The sequence below is a fragment of the Neofelis nebulosa genome, chromosome X (genome assembly GCF_028018385.1).
Source record: "Neofelis nebulosa isolate mNeoNeb1 chromosome X, mNeoNeb1.pri, whole genome shotgun sequence".
NCBI classification, from domain to species: Eukaryota; Metazoa; Chordata; class Mammalia; order Carnivora; family Felidae; genus Neofelis; species Neofelis nebulosa.
The window spans coordinates 93,528,126-93,543,709 of NC_080800.1; positions in this window are offsets into that span (position 1 = coordinate 93,528,126).

The following is a 15,584-nucleotide window of genomic DNA, read 5'->3' on the forward strand; positions in this document are numbered from 1 at the left end:
AATAAGCCGTGAAAAATGTTAGATGGCTGCATTGTCTTCTGGCATTTAACGCCGAACTTTGAGGCCAGCCTGGTTTTTACTCCTTTAAGGCAGTCTGATTTGGGATCAAGCACTCCTTTTATGTTTTTAATGTTCATTTACTTTTGAGAGAGACAGAGTGAGACAGCGAGCAAGCGTGACCAGGGGAGGGTCAGAGAAAGAGGGAGACACAGAGTCCGAAGCAGGCTCCAGGCTCTGAGCTGTCAGCACAGAGCCCAATGTAGGGCTCGAACCCACAGACCGTGAGATCATGACCTGAGCCGAAGTCAGCTGCGTAACCGACTGAGCCACCCAGGTGCCCCTCAAGCATTCCCTTTAGAATGCTTTCTTTGTGTATAAAATCTAAAACTTTCAAATATGATTACTTGAGATTTTAATCCATTTTCTTCATTTTTCTGTTCTCTGGTCAGTTCTTTCAACTTGTTGATTTCATTCTCCACTCAACCCTCATTAAACTTTAATTCCATCATGTCTCTGCTCATTATTATTTTATATTTGTCCTGATCTATTTTAACCAGCTGTGTGGTACGGGGCAACTTACTTAATGAGTCTGAACTTCAGTTTACTTATCTATAAGATGGATACACAGTTGGCCCTTGAACAACACAGGTTTGAACGGCATGGGTCCACTTATATGTGGGATTTTTTTCTCAAAAAATATTTTGGAAAACTTTTTGGAGATTTGAGACAATCTGAAAAAAATCTCACAGATGAACTGCCTCGCCTAAAAATATCGAAAAAATTAAGAAAAAGGTATGTCATGAATGCACAAAATATTTGTACCTATCGGCCTATTTGATCATTTATTACCGTAAAATATACACAACTATGTTATAGAAAGTTAAAACTTATCAACCTTTATGCACACACTGTACATGGCACCATTCGCGGTCAAGAGAAATATAAACAAATGTAAACAGGCAGTATTAAATCATAACGGCATAAAATTAACTGTAGTTAATACTCTACTACTGTAATAGTTTCCTAGCCACATCCTCTTTCACGTATTTTCATTTTTGATGTCCAGTGTGAGTAATGCATATAACATCTAGTGTTTCATACTATATAAAGTAATATTTTAAAAAAATTTAATGTTTATTTTTGACAGAAAGAGAGAGAGAGAGAGAGAGAGAGAGAGAGAGAGAGCGTGTGTGTGTGTGTGTGTGCGTGTGTGAGTGGGGGGCGGGTGGCAGAGAGAAAGAGAGACACAGAATCCGAAGCAGGCTCCAGGCTCTGAGCCGTCACCACAGGTTCTGACATGGGGGCTCGAATGCACGAACCACGAGATCATGACCCGAGCTGAAGTCGGACACATAACCAACTGAGCCACCCAGGCGCCCCTGACGTAAGATAATATTGACGTAGGTCCTAACAGATGATTCACGTTATAAGCAGATGATGTCAACTTACAGTATCAGTATAGTACTACATATGTATTTTCTCCTCCTTATGATTTTTTAATATTTTCTTTTCTCTAGCTTACTGTATTGTAAGACTACAGTCCATAATACATATAACATACAAAAGTATGTGTTAATCGACTCTTTATGTTATTGGTGAGGTTTCCAGCCAGAGTAGGCTACAAACAATTAAGTATTTGGTGAGTCAAAAGTTACATGCGGATTTTCGACTGCACAGGAGGTCGGTGCCCTTAACCCTCACATCATTCAAAGGTCAACTATATCGGTAATACTAACTTCATGGGGTTGTGGCGAGAGGTCAGCGAAAATACGTGTGTAAAGCATTTGTAACAAAGTCTTGTATATCAGTAAATACCGTTGTTCATACTGTAATTGTCATAATAGCTTCCTTCTATGTGCTATGAAGATTTGTGACATAAAATATACATCTCCTAATATATCACTTGGCATTCAATGAGCAGGACTGCAAAGGGCTACAAAAGGATTAGTAATTAACAATGATTAACCACAATCCTAATAAAACACCGGAGATAAGCATGCAGTGGGCCACAAACTTCCCCCACTTTGACCAATAAAGAGCTTAGCCTCTTCTGCTGAGCCATGCCACCAAAACAAACGTGGGATACAGCACATAGTGGCATTTGACCAAATACGTTAGCAGAAAGCTCGTTGTTAGCCAAAACACATCACTCAACGGAAATTACCTACCACTTTATTCAAGTGCTTTCTGCATTTACAACACTGTGCTATATACTGAGAAATGACTGGGATATGGCCCTAGCAAATCACAGAGATGTGGGATCGTCACTCAGCTAGACGCATATATACGAAAATAATGCAAAGCAGGCTGTGTGCTTCGTGCTAAAATAGAGATGCCGATAAAGAATGAGACACAGTTTGTTCGTTTCCACAAAACTGCTGGGAAAAACACAAATGCGCATCTAGTTCCACGGAACTGGGATCGATGAACAAGTAATAATTTAGTTACGAATGCTAATTTCACACAAGCTAAGTGAAAACAAAAGTTATATTCAAAAAAATAAAAGCGTCAACATGTTGCAGTCAACTTAGTTTGCAGAAGAGATGAGAAAGATCAAGAAGGTGTACGGGTGCAGGTCAGCTTTGGAAAGGGGACGTGATTTGTCAAATGCCACACAGATGTTGTCTTCAGTGACTTTGGATGCAAGTCAGAGGAATGTCCAATTGAATACGCTTTATTGGTTTTCTGAAAATCAGGGAAAAGAATGGAGAACCCAATGAGCGCTGAAATTGGGAAATAAAAGCAACATCTTTGCGATAAGCAATCTGTGAAAGAAAGAATATGAGTGCACCATCAAAGAGTAATTAGAACCATCTGGGGGCGGGGAAAAGCAGGGTTCCCTTTAACGTAGGGACAGGTTTTATACGTTGTGAGTTTAATTTTTGAGACAGAACCTGGACACGGGAAATCACGCTGATAGGTCTCCAACTATCCTGCAGGTAACTGATATGATGTAAAAGCTGTTGTGGGTCATGTATTTAGGGCGATACAAAGCAAAATCTGCTGCGATGTTATTTAGGGAATATCTGTAGTAACCTAACTATTCAAGAAGGGAATCTGTGCTACGGAAACCCTTTGTTGTTTATATTAAGAAGTAAGGCCGCCTCACAAGTGTGCCCTCTGCCCAAGTTAGACACGATCACATCACAAGAGATTGAGGGCGCTGGCACCTGACAATATGTAGACGAATCTGCCAAGAGAAGGAACAGTCCCTCAGCAGGAAATTAATCTGGAAGAAGATAAGAACAGTCAGCCAACTGAAGGATTCCAGTCCACTTGGAAGATATGATTACCATGTGAAACTGGGATATAAGAGCCAAGGTTCCTGCAATTATCCTATGAAGTGGAAAATGAAATCAAAGTTACCGAACTACGTTAGTGACCTGAAGTATAAGATGACTGCCGTGAAGCTCCATATCCATGACCCTTGCGATGTGCCAACACCGTGCTTTCTGAAATCGATTATGCTTGTTCTCCTCCTGAGGTTGTAGTTTGAATCTATTGTGTAGGCATGATGTTTAACACTGAGCTGTGTCATATCGGGCTTTGAAATAATAATAATAATAATGGTAGGAATTCAGAGGAATGTTGTCATGCCTGAACGGTTACGAGAGTGCAAGTGCTTAGGATGATGTGTGGCACAATAAGGGATCAAGAATAGTATCGTGTGGTCTTGGGATCCAGAGCCGCAAACCTCATGGATAAGCTCCCCATGGATCACCCTCAGGTATATTCTACAACTCTTCACAGGAAACAGCAGCTTCTGTGTATCTTTCAAAACCCAGGGAAGCTCTCAGGGAAACTCTGGTATAGAGGCAACCTCTGAGGCCTTCTCCTATCAGAAACTTCCAGAATCTCAAACAAGAGGTGAGCCACATAGGAAAAGGAGGCAACCAGACATTTACCTATCTCTCCCCTCTAATCCGGATATTCCAGTGGGGTAGTAGGATCAGGCTTTTCCTTTCTCCTCTTTTTAATGGTTTTTTAATGTTTATATTTTGGGAGAGAGATAGAGAGACAGAGAGAGACAGAACGTGAGTGGGGGAGGGGCAGAGAATGAGGGAGACACAGAATCCAAAGCAGGCCCCAGGTTCCGAGCTCTAAGCTGTCGGTACAGAACCTGACACAGGGCTTGAACTCACCAACCGTGAGGTCGTAACCTGAGCTGAAGTTGGACGCTTAACTGACTGAGCCACGCAGGTGCCCCTTCCTTTCCCTTTTTATCCGACCATGACTAGTTCTTTCATATAAAACTCTAGATCAAGTGCCTTTGCCTCTTGCTGTGTTCATTGTGAATAACAAGAATTTAGGAAATTAATCTCTGTCTCTCTCACTTTCACCCCCTCCCCTGCAATTTGGATTTCATAACTTGTTTTACAATAGGAAACACAGGCTTTGTAAGAAGAAGAAAAAAGAAGGAGGAGGAGGAGGGGGAGGAGGGAAGAAGGGGGAGGAGGAAGAGGAGAGAAACTGCTACGAGGTAGAATATAAGGACAGATGCACATTTAGGTGTAAGGAAGAAATAAGGAGAAAATGGGAATGGGGCTTCCCTTATGAATACATCTAAGAAGGATCTTAGGGAATAAAGGGAGAGGCAGGAGGGGAACAGGCTTAAGGAGAACGTTCGTAAGAATAACTAACGTTGGATGTGAGAACAGCAGCTGACAAGACACTTATAACAGGGATGATATTTTCAAGATATGTGACTGATCCATTTTAATCTCCCTCTGTTTTATTGTGGTAAAACCTATGTAACATAAAATTTACCGTTTTAGCCATTGTTAACGGTACAGTTGGGTGGCATTAAAGACATTGACATTGCTGAGTCGCCATCACCGTTATCCATCTCTGGATTTTTTTTTTCTTCATCTTCCCAAATTGGAACACGGTACCCATTAGACACCAACGACTCATTTCCCTTCCCTCAGCCCCTGGCAGCCGCCATTCTACTTCCTGTCTCTATGATTTTCACTTTAAGGCTGAATAATAGTCAACTGCATGTATACACGGCATTTTGTTCATCTGTTTTCCCGTTAAGGGACATTCGGGTTCCTTCTACCCTTTGGCTGTTATGAATAATGCTGCTACAAACATGGGCGTACAGATATCTTTTTGGGTCCCTGCTTTCAATTCTTTTGGGTATCAGCCCATAGCTGGAATTGTTGAATCATATAGTAATTCTAAGTTTCAGTTTTTTGTGGAACCTATACCATTTTATGTGCCCACCAACAGTGCACAGGGGCTCCAATCTCTCCACATGCTTACCAGGACTTACTATTTCTCTCTTTCTCGTTTTTTAGAATAGCAATCCTAATGGGTATGAAGTAGTATCTTATTGTGGTTTTTTTAAGTTTATCTATTTTGAGAGAGAGAGAGAGAGCATGTGTGAGCAAGTGGTGGGGGGGCAGAAAGAGAGAGAGAGAGAAAGAGAGGGAGAATCCCAAGCAGTCTCCGTTCTTTCAGTGTGGAGCCCAACGTGGGGCTGAATCTCATCATCCACGAGATCATAACCTGAGCCGAAATCAAGAGTCGCACAACTGACTGAGCCACCCAGGCACCCCCTTATTGTGGTTTTGCTGTTTATTTTCCTAATAGTGATGTTGAGTATCATTTCATGTGCTTATTGGCTAACTCTATATCTTCCTTGGGGAAATGTCAACTCAAGCCCGTAGTCCATTGAGTTTATTTTTTTAATTGAGTGGTTTTTGTTGTTGTTGGGGTTAAAGGAGTTCTTTTGATATTCTGGAGATTAATCCCTTATATATATCATTTGCAAGTACTTTCTTCCATTCTATTATAGGATACCTTTTCATTCCGTTAATAATGCCCTTTGATGCACAGAAGTTTTTAATTTTGATAAAGTTCAACTTATTTTTTCTTTTGTTTCCTATGCTTTTGGTGTCATGTGCAAGGAATCATTGGAATAATTCCAATACCAGGAAACTTTTCCCGTATATTTTCTTTTTTTTTTAATGTAGATACAATTGACATATAACATTGTGTAAGTTTCAGGTGTAAAAGGTGTTGCTTTCATACATTTACATATTACGGTATGATTGCCCCCATAACATTAGCTAACACCACTATCCTTTCACCTAATCATCCTTTCTTTTTTGTGGTAAGAACATTTAATATCTAGTCTCTTAGCAACACTGAAATTTATAGTAGAATAATGTTGACTATAATCACAGTGCTGTGCATTAGATCTCCAGAACTTATTTATCTTCTCAATGGAAGTTTGTATCACGTGACCAATATCTCCTTGCTTCTCTTACCCCCGGCCCCTTGTAACCACCATTCTACTCATTTCTACAAGTTCACTTTTTATAGATTCCACGTATAAATGAGACCATACCATATTTATTTGCCATGGCTGAATAATATTCCATTGTATGCATATGTGTGTGTATTGAGATATATATGAATATGTATATATATGTATATATGTGTGTATATATATATATATATATATATCTGATATCTGTTTTATCTGTTCACCCACTGATAGACATTTAAGGCATTTAAGCTGATAGGCATTTAAGCTGTTTCCATATATTGGCTATTTTGTATAATATTCTCAATATCTTGTTTTCATTTCCTTTGGATACATACCAAGAACTGTGATGACTAAATCATATAGTAGTTATATTTTTATATTATATTCTATTTTATATTTTATCTAAGTATAAATGTTTGAGGAACATCTACATCGTTCCACAGTGACTATACCAACTTACATTCCCACCATCAAAATACAAGGGTTCCCTTTTCTCCATATCCTCATCAATACCTGTTATCTCTTGTCTTTTTGACGCTAACCATTCTGATAAGTGCAAGGTGATATCTCATTGGGGTTTGATTTGAATTTCCTTGATGATGAATGATGTTCAACATCTTTCCATGTACCTGGTGGTCACTCGGATATCTTTTTTTGGAAATATGTCTATCATTTCCTCTGCCCATTTTTGAATCATATTATTTGTTGTATGGGTTCTTTATATATTTATGTTAACCCCTATCTGATATATGGTTTGCAAATATTTTCTCCTGTTCCACAGGTTGCCCGTTTGTTTCTTTTGCTGTTAGAAGCTTTTCAGTTTGATGTAGTCCTACTTGTTAATTTTTGCTTGTGTTGCCTGTGCTGCTATTATACATTTTCTTCTAGGAGTTTTATAATTTTAACTCTTACACTTCAGTCTTTGATCCATTTTGAGTTAATTTTCGATATGACGTAAGGTGAGGGTCCAATTTCATTCTTTTGCGTGTGGACATCTAGTTTTCCTCACTCTCATTTATTGAAAAGGCTGTCCTGTCTCCATTAAGTGGGCTTGGCACCCTTGTCGAAAGTCATCTGACCATACATGCACGAGTTTATTTCTGAGCTCTTGATTCTGTCTTTATGCCAGCACCATGCTGTCTTGATTAATATAGCTTTGTTTAGTGCCCCTCTTAAATCATGTTCTCTTCAAGCCTCCTCCTTCTCAAGCTTACCCATGAAGCTTATTTCCCCGGGGGTGGGGGGGGAGGAGTAGGTACGCTTAGGAGGCCATTGACCATCTCTGACTCTCAAAGCTTGTGCAGTTAGGTAAGGGCCAGGGGGCAGGTTGTAAAACAGTCTCTTTGCAGAGTTCTAAGCAGTAACCGGTGCAGAAGCCTCCTGCCCTTTCTGTTCCCTTCGAATTGTGCGATTAAACCTCTCCCTTCAGGGCTTTTACCCAGAAAGGAGAGACTGAACAGCTATCTGACCATCAGTTTTCCCTACCTGCCTTCCCTTTCTTCTCCCCCTCATCCACCAAGAGTAAATTAAATGTTTTCTTTCTTTCTCTGTCTGTCTAACCTGGACCTCCCTTATATAAAACTTGATCGTGAAGTCTGCTGACACTACTTCTTGAAGCTGTCAATAACCCTGAAAACTTGGCTTCTTCACCTTAGCTTACAGATTTGGGCATGGCTCTATAAATAATGAAATAGTCTGTGTGGGACTTTACTTGGCTCAACTATCATGCAAAAACTAGCGTTTCCCCCCCACCCCACTTTCCGTTTCTACCCCAAGCAAAGAATGGTCCAGTTAAGAGTCCTTAGAGAAAGCGTTCCTGAGGGAGACAGCAAAAGGACTGGGGCTGTGCCTTGCATGGTGATGGGAAAGGCCTGTGAAGAGGAAAAAACATTCATTCTGGGCAAGGTAGGAACGCCGAATTGTCTTGCCTACTGGGTATGAAATATCGGCGGAGGAGATACGCAGGGTTCCAGGGTTCCGTTGAAGTGGGCCTAAACTCAAACTGAGTGTACATTTATGTTTTGGGGTCAGCAGAGGCTCCCAAGGCATTAACTTGTGGAATCAAAACACCCGTCGGAAAATGGCATGTTGCTCTCATGTGAGATATTCTCAACTGAAAAGATTTGGGGACAGTAGCATGGCCAATACTGCTGTCAATGGAGAGGCAGCTGAACGTCTGAAAAAGGGTACAGAACCAGGAATAGCAGACGACAAAGAAAGAATTTGCCAACTGGCTAGCGTTGCCAAGTGCTGGCCTTCCATGTAGATGATCAAAGAAACTATTGCTGAATGTTGAAAAGCGTTGCTTGGACGAAGCCACACAGGGGTCATTGCCATCTGTTTTACTGGCATTTGCATTCTGCAGACTTTAGCCAAGTTTGCATAACATGTGTAAGTGGAATCTTCGCAAAATTTTACTTACTGAGTTTTCAAAATCTAAGCTGAAAAAGGAAGGAATCTCACCAAATCTTTTGTTCTACTTCTTAAACTTGAAACTTTATTAAAACCTATGTGTTGCCCCAAATTTACTCCCTCTTCTTTTGTAACAGCAAAGAATATTTTGTTTATTTTTTTAAGAGTATTTATTTTATTTTGAGAGGGGGGAGCACAGCGAGGAGGAGAGAGAAGCCCAACGAGGTCTTGGGATTAACTAACACTGTTGGCCCAGAGCCTGATGTGGGGCTGGAACCCATACACTGTGAGATGATGACCCGAGCTGAAACCAAGAGTCAGACGCTCAACCAACTGAGCCACCCAGGCGCCCCACAGCAAGGAGTATTTTAGATGCATATTATTCCCCAATATTTTCCTCATTTCCCATCATATAAATAATATTGGGATGAGGAAGAATAGAGGTTTTTAACTAATGAGAAACATCTTAGGCAAATTATACAATGGTGGGAGTAAAGTAATGCATTTGGGTTTTCTTTCTTTATAATATCTGGCACATTTCTGGATTCATAAAAATCTTAACAGGGCTACAATAAAGTGGCCTGCAATGGATTCCAGTGAAATTTAATAAGATACTCAGTTACTAGCTTCATTAAGACACAGTAAGTTCATTATAACCCAATCTGGCAGAAGCTTGCATATTATTTCATGTGCTTTTCTGCTTTCTGCCCCCCTCCCCCTCCAAACCCCATCATTCCTTCGGAGCTACATTATAACCAATTAACACAATTTAACAGCTTGTTTGCAATACATCATTTTTTTCATTACTCTTCGAAAGGAGTTTGCTTTTTCCCCGTTTTCTTCATCGGATCATCGAAGTAAATCTCCAAAGGCTTGAAATGTTATACTTGATTCTACTCAGCGTTTTAAAGGAATGCCGTTCTAGGACTACGAGATACCAACATTTTGACTCGTTATACGTTCCTTATGATAAGAATATGATCCAATACTGCTCTTTTCCCCAAATTGCTAATAAAAAAGATATGGGAGGCTCATATAGGAAAAATGCATATCTAATAGATGGTAAGCTTCCTGAAAGGATAATTATGATTTTATTTCATAGCAGCTACCATTTATCAGGGGTTTATACTGTATCAGTTACTGTGCTAAGTTGGACATGAGATTTCACTTAACATGACAGCTGAATGATGCACGTACTGTGCAACTATCCAATTATCCCAATTTTACACATGGAAGATAATAAGACCCCCGGGGCGAACCACTACCCCAAGGTCACAAACCTAGTAGGCAGAACGAGAGGTACGCTCTGGCTCAGAGTCCAAAATCAGCATATTCTCCTTTCTAACAGGCTGCTTCTCCGGGTCTTTGTGTCCTTAGGGCCCAGGACAGCACTGAGCACGGAGTGGGCACTGAAATCTTTGTTGACTCTAATGTTGATGATGCTAACAAATCGTCAGCAAGTGCTTGTGGTTCAGTTCTTTTTTATTTCAATGTTGTTCTTTTTCATAGCCGTTTCTGGTTGAAGTCAGCCACTGTTTTATTTTGTTTATTGTCAAAATGATGTACGAGCACAAAGTAAATGCTTACCATGGCTACAGGGAAGGCAGTCGGTGGGGTCAAGGGGTTAAGACGGAATTTGGCAATCGGAGGAGGCCGACAGACAGGAAAGTGGGGAAGAGAAAACCAAAATCAAGAAACAAAACGCAGGCCCCTGTACCCCCTCTTGTGCTCTCCGTCTCATTTCATTTCGTGCCACCATCATTCTTCCAGTGACATCAGCTGGAAATTTAGGATGCATCTATGATTATCCCTTCTTGACTTCCCTCATCCTACTTAACGATGTGCCTGTTCCAAATCCTGCATATATTTTTGCAATCTGCTTCCTTGTCTTCTCCCCTGCAATCACTTGCTGTTTTAATTGTCACCTGGATTAAAACCTTTCGAATTAATCTGCCTGCCTTCATATTCTTTCCCTTCTTAGGTTCTTTGTCCACACAGTGATAAGAACGACATCAAAATTTCCCATCTCATTAGCTCACTCACCTCTTTTACACCCTTTAGTGGCTTGCCAAGTTTGTGTGTGTGTTGTTGTTGTTGTCGTTGTTTTGGAAATATGGGGAGCCTCTGGTGGTGAGAGGTAGTTGGGGACTATATGTTCTCTCTCTCCCATCCTGGCTAGGAGATGGTATGTTACAATGAAAGAAAGTCTCAAGTTAAATTCCATCTAACATCGAAACACGCATTAGGAATGAAACCAAATATACTTTATCCTGTTCTGTAGTTCTGGGAGGTCCTACTTTCTGACCTAAACCCAAAGATTGGCACTTTGCATATAAATCACATTCTGAGGAAGGTGCACTGAAGTAGCAAGGGTAGGACTAGAGAGCTTTGCAGTCGGGTTAGGCAGCAGAAGACTGAGAAATGGACGTACGTGAGACCAAAGGGGCTCTAGACCTCTAGCCCCTTTGTTGGTTCTAAACCTTCTCCATGAGAGGGTAAGCAGGTCTGATATGCTACTTCTAACAATAGCCTGCCTTGAACACCATGAATTTCATCAATTAAAATTCATTTCTTATATTCATGAAAATAAGGAGTAGACTCTATGGTGTAGTTTTTCTTAAAGATGATCCCTGTTAAGTAACCAACCCTTAAGGAAATAATTCCTGATTATGGCATTTCAGGTGTTGACGACCACAGGAGAGATGATTGCAATGAGGGCACTTCTAAATCTATTTAACCGTCCTTATAACGTGCAGCAAACTCACTTTCACTCAATTTTAGCTCTAGACATGCAAGGACTTGTCGTTTCTTCACTGATTCATCCATAGATGTTTATTTTTTTATTTTTTATTTTGTAAGTTTATTTATGTTGAGAGGGTGAGCACGCAAGTTGGGGAGGGGCAGAGTGAGAGGGGGAGAGAGAATCCCAAGCAGGCACCGATGGCGCAGAGCCCCATGCGGGGCTCCAACTCACAAACCACGAGATCAGGACCTGAGCCAAAGTTGGACGCTTAACGGACTGAGCCACGCAGACGCCCCTCGTCCACAGATCTTTATACAGTACCTCCTTTAGGCCGACCACTGTTCTGGATATACAGTAGTGAACATAGCAGACAGTCCCTATTCTCAAAGCACTTGCACTACTGTGATAACACAGAATATACACACACGCACGCCCCCGCGCATGGTAATGATAAACTCTATGCGCCAATATTCCAGATCTTTTCCAGTTTGCAAGTGAGAGTGATCCAAGTAAATGGATTTACTGCCCCCAAAAGGAAAACTTTTACAAGAAAGATAAAGTCAAAGAAAAGGTGATCTGCAAGATAGAGTATAGACTATAATGAAGGACTCATTCAGTCTAAATCACTCCATCTCTTGTCTATGTAGTTCTTCCCACGTTGACTTCCTTCTTTCCTGTAGCTAATGGTCTTTCTCCAGGTGGATGGTGAAATGGCCGCAGTGGTTCTCACGCCAAGGCAATTTTGTTCCCAGTGGAACATTTGGAAATTTCTGAAGACATTTTTTTGTTTGTCGCAGCTGGGGCGATGCTTCTGGCATCTCATAGGAAGAGGCCAGAAGTGATGCTACCTGTCCTATAATGCACAGGACAGCTGCCCACAGCAATGAATTATCTTGTCCAAGATGTGAGCAGTACCGATGTTGAGAAACCTTGCTTTAGTGGTGATTCAAATCATTTATCATCCCAAAGGAAGAATCCCATAGCAATCAGTAGTTAGTATATAACAAATATAACACTTCTATATAAAACTACAACAGTAATGTCAACAGTGTTTACTACGTACTGCCTGAGTTCCAAGAATTATTCTAAGTGCTTTATGTGTATTAACACAGTAACCCTCACAATACTTCGATGTAGGTACCATTGTGGTCTCTATTTTACAAATGAGGAAAGTAATATACAAAAAGATTAAACACTTTAGCTTTACACAGCTAATAAGTGGTGGAACTTATATTTGAACACAGGCAGCCTTATCCTAGAGTATATTATCCTAGCTTTTGTGGCACACTCTTTTTCCTTTTTTTTAATTAAATTTTTATTAATTTATTTTTGAGAGAGAGAGCGCAAGTGAATAGGGGAGAGGCAGAGAGAAAGGGAGAGAGAGACTCCCAAGCAGACTCCACGCTGTCAGCACAGAGCCTGACGCGGGGCTTAAACTCACAAACTGTGAGATCATGACCTGAGCCGAAATCAAGAGTTGGCCGTTCGATCGACTGAACCACCCAGGTGCCCCGACACACTCTTTTTCATTTGCAACTTGGTATATTAAAACCTTCGTGAAAGAGTCTGATTTCTCTGGCTTGGGTAATATGCCATCCCTTGTATGGGCAGCTATGCCCAGGGGAATGGTATCATATGATTGGCTGTATCTGGGGCACATGCCCACCCGTGTATCCATGGGGATAGTTTAACATGGTTAACAGTCCCACCACATAGTTGGAGTGAGAGAGAAACATATGGATAAACTAAGAAAGGGAAAAGGAGTATGAACAGACAAAACACTAGAGACCTACACTTTTCATGATGCTATTTCTCATCTCTGTTCATTAGCTCATCTCGTTCTTTTATGTTGCATGCTCTACGCAACATTCTCCCACAAGAAAACACCTCAGTTTGATGAATGTCATAAGGTAAAATCTCTACCTTAGAAACCTTCTATTATCATCCCTCTCAATCTGAGTTATCTATTCCTTTCCTCTATGTCCATAATATCCTACATATATCTCTATCATGATATTGTGCTCATGGCATATGTTTCTATCTCCCCCACTATACTATGATTGTCTTTTAAAACCATGACTCTGGGGCCACCTGGATGGCTCAGCCAGTTGAGCGTCGGACTCTTGATTTCAGCTCAGGTCATGATCCCATGGTTGTAGGATCGAGCCCCACATTGGGCTCCGTGCCGAGTGTGGAGCCTACTTATGATTCTCTCTCTCTCCCCCTCTCCCCCATGGATTCTGACTCGCTCTCTCTCTAAAAATAAAAAAATAAAACATGAAAAATAAAACCATGACTCTGTATCAGTCATCTTTTTCTTCCTAAGGTTTAACCCAGTGTCCACGCATATCGTAGGAATCCAGTAACTGTTGGTCAACTAAATGGCACTTTAGTTGGAAGCCCCTTGGGGAAAGTCAAAGACAAATGTCCTAAGATTACTTGAGTTCCTAGAGGAGGATGTTAAGAAGAAAAAAATCCCAGGTGACACCATCTGTCTGATAATGAATTTTTCAGCTGAGCAGCCTGCCCAAAACAATGCTTTTATAATTGGCTGTATTGTGTGGTTCAGAGAAGTCAGGATTCTCATTTTTTGGTTAATTTATGAGTCATAGAATCATGGAAGGGTTGAGCTGGAAGAGTATGTGGAGATAATTTAGTCAAGTACTTGTCATTTAATAAAGAACTCTGAAGTGGGATATTTTATGATAAAATATTCAGAGTAATGATGCTTTCAGAAGAGACAGAAATAATGTCCAGATCTCAACTACCTACTCTCATCTCTGGTGTTTTACCTTTTTAGACTGACTTTATCTTTGATTCCAGCTACACACTCTTCTCCAATATTATTGCCTGACTGCCTAGGTGCCTCTAGAATCTTTTAGCATTCTGGCATTTCCAGACATTCATCTTGACTTGATGTTGGTTTTTTTTTTTTTCCCATTCCTTTCTCCCACCCTCAAACCTCAGGCATCAAAACTTACTTGCCCTAAGAAAAACCCAGATTTCTATTTTCCCGAGCCATGGCTTCTGACAAAGCGATTCTGTGCCAGTAGTGGTTGTTAGGAGGCTCTCTCGATCTGTGCCCTGTTGTGCTATACTCATCACAAGCATGGTCTCCAACTTTCTTAATTCCCTGACTAATAGGGTTGCCAATCCTCAAACATGAGGTATAGCCACCAAATTCTGAGGCATCAGTCACAGTAACTAGCCTTCCCATCAGGAAGCTAACCGAGCAGAAACAAACGCTTGCTCTAGGTCCAAGGTTTAAAGATTCTGTGTGATTCTGTGTGGTTAATTCCTCATTCCACACTTTCAGGAGAGAAATCCAGTGAGAAGTATGAGAACACATACCATGCTAGTCATTTTCGCCCCCCCACACAGACACACCCTTGTGTATCAGTGGAAAAAATGTGAAATCTATATAGGAATAAGGCCTGTGGTCATTTGGGGCTGATCACATAAGCTTTGAGGAATAAGAGGTAATGTAGCATTAGTGGTAAAGCACAGACAATCTGGAGCTGGATGGCCCAGATTCCAATTCTAGCTCTACAAGTGATCTGTGCAATCTTGGTCAAGTTACTTAAACTTGTTGTGCCTCAATTGCCCCATTTGTAAAATGGAGGTAATGAAAATAGCTCTCTTATAAGGGTAATCTGGAGGTGGAATTTGTTAATACCTTTAAAATGCTTATAACAGTACTTTGCACATAGTAAGTGCTATATTGTTATTGTCTAGACCCAGGGACAGAAATCACGTAGTCAGTTAGCAATGTTTACCGTGGTATCAGGAGAGGTGACTACACGTGTCATAAATGTGTCATTTCTGATAGAGACGAAAAGCACATTTAAGCGCAAAGAGCCTACTTTGGGGATGAATAGCTTAGCTGTGGTCCCATAAAGACCAGACAATTCGAAGTTCATTGAAATAAGTATAATGACTTGACGACCCTACGCTAACACTGTAAATGGCAAAGAAGAGAAAGGCAGTGACCTAATTATTCCAAAGATGGGAAAAAGTAACCACAGGAGAGCAAATTCTACAATCTAAGCTAAATTCCAAATCTACAATAACCACTTCAGAAGGTCTAAAAGTCACCTGGACGCTATGAGAAAGGAAGAGTAGGGAATCTTAGAGTGCAGTGACAAAGTTGAA